The following is a 6,000-nucleotide window of genomic DNA, read 5'->3' on the forward strand; positions in this document are numbered from 1 at the left end:
TTCAAATGTGCCGTATGCTTGTGCACAGTGTGCTATATTGTTCTGTATACTACTCTAATGTGCCGTATGCTTGTGCACAGTGTGCTATATTGTTCTGTATACTATTCTAATGTGCCGTATGCTTGTGCACAGTGTGCTATATTGTTCTGTATACTATTCTAATGTGCCGTATGTTTGTGCACAGTGTGCTATATTGTTCTGTATACTACTCTAATGTGCCGTATGCTTGTGCACAGTGTGCTATATTGTTCTGTATACTATTCTAATGTGCCGTATGCTTGTGCACAGTGTGCTATATTGTTCTGTATACTATTCTAATGTGCTGTATGCTTGTACACAGTGTGCTATATTGTTCTGTATACTATTCTAATGTGCTGTATGCTTGTGCACAGTGTGCTATATTGTTCTGTATACTATTCTAATGTGCTGTATGCTTGTGCACAGTGTGCTATATTGTTCTGTATACTATTCTAATGTGCTGTATGCTTGTGCACAGTGTGCTATATTGTTCTGTATACTATTCTAATGTGCTGTATGCTTGTGCACAGTGTGCTATATTGTTCTCTATACTATTCTAATGTGCTGTATGCTTGTGCACAGTGTGCTATATTGTTCTCTATACTATTCAAATGTGCCGTATGCTTGTGCACAGTGTGCTATATTGTTCTGTATACTATTCTAATGTGCTGTATGCTTGTGCACAGTGTGCTATATTGTTCTGTATACTATTCTAATGTGCTGTATGCTTGTGCACAGTGTGCTATATTGTTCTGTATACTATTCTAATGTGCTGTATGCTTGTGCACAGTGTGCTACGTTGTTCTGTATACTACTCTAATGTGGTGTATGCTTGTGCACAGTGTGCTATATTGTTCTGTATACTACTCTAATGTGCTGTATGCTTGTGCACAGTGTGCTATATTGTTCTGTATACTATTCTAATGTGCTGTATGTTTGTGCACAGTGTGCTATATTGTTCTGTATACTATTCTAATGTGCTGTATGCTTGTGCACAGTGTGCTATATTGTTCTGTATACTACTCTAATGTGCTGTATGCTTGTGCACAGTGTGCTATATTGTTCTGTATACTATTCAAATGTGCTGTATGCTTGTGCACAGTGTGCTATATTGTTCTGTATACTATTCTAATGTGCTGTATGTTTGTGCACAGTGTGCTATATTGTTCTGTATACTATTCTAATGTGCTGTATGCTTGTGCACAGTGTGCTATATTGTTCTGTATACTATTCTAATGTGCTGTATGTTTGTGCACAGTGTGCTATATTGTTCTGTATACTATTCTAATGTGCTGTATGTTTGTGCACAGTGTGCTATATTGTTCTGTATACTACTCTAATGTGCTGTATGCTTGTGCACAGTGTGCTATATTGTTCTGTATACTATTCAAATGTGCTGTATGCTTGTGCACAGTGTGCTATATTGTTCTGTATACTACTCTAATGTGCTGTATGCTTGTGCACAGTGTGCTATATTGTTCTGTATACTATTCTAATGTGCTGTATGTTTGTGCACAGTGTGCTATATTGTTCTGTATACTATTCTAATGTGCTGTATGCTTGTGCACAGTGTGCTATATTGTTCTGTATACTACTCTAATGTGCTGTATGCTTGTGCACAGTGTGCTATATTGTTCTGTATACTATTCAAATGTGCTGTATGCTTGTGCACAGTGTGCTATATTGTTCTGTATACTATTCTAATGTGCTGTATGTTTGTGCACAGTGTGCTATATTGTTCTGTATACTATTCTAATGTGCTGTATGCTTGTGCACAGTGTGCTATATTGTTCTGTATACTATTCTAATGTGCTGTATGTTTGTGCACAGTGTGCTATATTGTTCTGTATACTATTCTAATGTGCTGTATGTTTGTGCACAGTGTGCTATATTGTTCTGTATACTACTCTAATGTGCTGTATGCTTGTGCACAGTGTGCTATATTGTTCTGTATACTACTCTAATGTGCTGTATGCTTGTGCACAGTGTGCTATATTGTTCTGTATACTATTCAAATGTGCTGTATGTTTGTGCACAGTGTGCTATATTGTTCTGTATACTATTCAAATGTGCTGTATGCTTGTGCACTGTGTGCTATATTGTTCTGTATACTATTCTAATGTGCTGTATGTTTGTGCACAGTGTGCTATATTGTTCTGTATACTACTCTAATGTGCTGTATGCTTGTGCACAGTGTGCTATATTGTTCTGTATACTACTCTAATGTGCTGTATGCTTGTGCACAGTGTGCTATATTGTTCTGTATACTACTCTAATGTGCTGTATGCTTGTGCACAGTGTGCTATATTGTTCTGTATACTATTCAAATGTGCTGTATGCTTGTGCACTGTGTGCTATATTGTTCTGTATACTATTCTAATGTGCTGTATGCTTGTGCACAGTGTGCTATATTGTTCTGTATACTATTCAAATGTGCTGTATGCTTGTGCACTGTGTGCTATATTGTTCTGTATACTATTCTAATGTGCTGTATGTTTGTGCACAGTGTGCTATATTGTTCTGTATACTACTCTAATGTGCTGTATGCTTGTGCACAGTGTGCTATATTGTTCTGTATACTATTCAAATGTGCTGTATGCTTGTGCACAGTGTGCTATATTGTTCTGTATACTATTCTAATGTGCTGTATGTTTGTGCACAGTGTGCTATATTGTTCTGTATACTACTCTAATGTGCTGTATGCTTGTGCACAGTGTGCTATATTGTTCTGTATACTATTCTAATGTGCTGTATGTTTGTGCACATTGTTTCTGGTGTGCAGTGTTGTAGTACTCTTTATTTGCTGTGAATGCAACCTAAATGAATAATTTCTATGGCCTGTCTACATGAAATGTTTTCTTAAGATTAACGTTGTGCACTGAAAAAAGTGATGTATTTGTTTGATTCAAGTACATAATTTCCTCATGAATTATTGAAAAATGCTGTGTCAATACAGTGCTGTCCTTCAGTTTATTTTTGGCAATAGTTGTATTGATGTAATATTTTATTCATGTGGAAATCATGGACAGATTTAGTTGTGTACAGAGAAAAAAACAATGAATCTATTCACATCATTTTAATATAGTAGTGCTATTTTATTTATTTATTTTTTTTCCCAAGCACTCTGCAACCCCAATAAAATCATTCAATCTCATCTAGCTACACCCCTGCTGTGGTTGCTCATGATGGCTCTGTTTCTTGAGAAGTGGCTTTACAGCCATAGTTTAAGTGAGTCAGGAAAGCAACCTGATTCTAAGGAACTGTTTACAATATGTCATATAGTGCTGCAAAAAGGAGTCAAAACCCTGTTGAAAGAAGAAGGTTGGAACGGGATCCAAGAGAATGAAACTTGACTTCATTAATTTGACTAGAACCATTTTGAGTGCTCTGTGGTTGGTAGGCTATTAGATCCAATATATATTTGTATATGTGTGTGTGTGTGTGTGTGTGTGTGTGTATGTGTGTGTGTGTAAATATATATATATTTGGATGAAGATAACTCATCCATTATTGATCAGGGATATAAAAGTCTGTCCACTGTAGAGAATATACACCTAGGGTTGTTTGCGTTATCACTGATAGTACTGCTGCCTCTTAGAGTGCAGTGCCAAGTTATATAGATCCATAGAGTTTTTCAGGATTTCATAGTGCACTGTTAATTCCTCCAAATGTGTTCATTTCTACAGCAGGTCTGCTTGTGAGATCATAATTGCTCATTCTCCTGCAGTATGAGTTTATGTTCTCAGTTTAGTTTGAAATGACAGTTTCAAGAAGTCAGCTGATTCTTTGAAGCAGCTTTTCTTCACCAATTTATGTTTCTTGACATTTTGTGCACAGCTAGGCAACAACAAAAACCAAAATAACGGTGACACATCCACATCTATCATATCATGTATATTAATACTTAAGTCATGAGAAATGATCCCATCTAGACTTTGACCCTGATTATGAGTTGGCTCTGTCACATGCTGAGTAAAATCAAGGGAAACTAAAAGTTCCATGGACTACCACTATTCAAACTGAGGGCTTGAGATTCAGTAGAGCTGCTAAGTATTCAAATGAGGGGAATTCATGAAAATTTATTTTTTTTGTAGGCAATCTGTGTGAAGCAGCTAGTCCACTGTCTTTTTTCCTCTCACATACGGAGTACAAACAGCTGTACTGTGGAGGACAGGTTTCCATTTTGCTCACTGCATCATTATAGCACAGCCATGTCTCAGTTAAAAACATCATGTCCAGATTGTGGTTGCTGACAAGTGAAGTGCAGTTTTTCTATGGAGGGCCAATGTAACAACATTACCTGGGGGCCAAAATGGGTGCTTTTCAATAATGAGTGAAGAACCACCTGCCTGCGATATGACCTGAGATATTTTTCCCAATTTATCTTGAGATAATTTTCTTAGGACAACTTTCTAGACATCTTTTTGACACACAGGTTATTCTATAAACACTTTGCATGCATCTACCTATAGTCCAGAAAACCGTAGCTGCTTTTGAATAAAAAAAAAAAAAAAACAATATCTCTGTTTTGTTTGTGTAACCCTTCCTCCAAAACAGTCCATTGCATTTTAAAACGTGTTTCTAGTGGCCCTCTTATATAGTATAACAATGTCTTTGTACTTGAGAAAGTGCTGTGTAGCAATCAATTACCATTAGAAAAGTTGCGATCATGGATACACAACTTCCAGCACCCCTGAAAAACAAACAAGGGGGCTTGGGAAGATTAAAGTGAGAAGAATGCTGCCTGAAAGGTATATTGGTGAAATCTTAAATTTTATCTTGAGATAATCATCCTGAGATAATTATCTTGAGATAGTTATCCCAAGAAAAAAAAGTGTGTGGATAAGGATGTGGATGTTACCGCTGAACATGAAATGTTACCGCAGGGCATGTTTTCCTGTGTAGAAAGTGCAGTTTAGTGAAGGTTGTGGTTATAGTTTTCCTTCATTTCACCAAAAAACTGCAGCTGCACCAATGAATCTGCAGGAAATGTGTTGATTATGATGCTCCGCTCTGAAGGTGAGCTGCAGTGTCCCCTAAAAGACCCCTAAATCCAAATCAGACTTATTGAGTGCACCTGCCAATTACTGCCTCAATCTAAGCTCATCAACAACCATCACACACTTTCAGAGAAATGTTAGTCTACTTGTGGTCAGGACAAATAAAAAGGCCTGTATCTACTACTACATTTATTTTATTGTGCTTGAATTTAAAAAACTACACACAATTAAAAAGAAAACATGCATGATTAAAAGAAAATGAGAAACCGAACTGATACCTTGGGAACAAATTAAGAAATTGTGACCATGATTTCACTCAGACATTCACATGCAAAATGTTCACTCAGTTTTTGTTTTTCCCCGTCCCCTCTGGGGCATCATTGTAGAGCTAGCCTTTATCCTTGCTTATTTGTATAACATGGCTGAGGCCTATACAGCTTTTAATAAAGCCCATGACTTTGTGCAGTAAGCTGTGTCTCCTTTATTAGTCTAGAATGTTACGGTTTGAATAGCTCACTTAATGTTTGCCTGCATTAATTAAATGTCAGCTAAATGTGGAGCGAAATATAAAAATGGGATGCTAATGTTAGCCAATTTTACTATGAGCTAAGCTAAAAGATTAACTTCCACCACTCATGAACTACACACACCTTTTTTCATGAACAGCTGGATTTACTAAGCCTACATGTATATGAATGTGTGTCTATTAATGCACTACATTCACACTAGTGTGTAAACAGACACACAAACACACACACATAAACACACACACAAGGAATACAATGTTGGGCAACACTCTATGTGAAGTGAAAATTAATGACTGCAGAGATTGGGCGGTGCAGTAAAACCAACAATGGCTTTGCCAAAATACTAATGTTTTTTTCATTTGTGGTGTCTGAATACTTTTTCCCCCCATCAGATTCATTTTTAAACAAGTCTTTGTTTATGCTTATGAATGCATACTTTACATGTGGAAATCTGA

Source organism: Pygocentrus nattereri, chromosome 17 (genome assembly GCF_015220715.1).
Source record: "Pygocentrus nattereri isolate fPygNat1 chromosome 17, fPygNat1.pri, whole genome shotgun sequence".
Classification (NCBI taxonomy): Eukaryota; Metazoa; Chordata; class Actinopteri; order Characiformes; family Serrasalmidae; genus Pygocentrus; species Pygocentrus nattereri.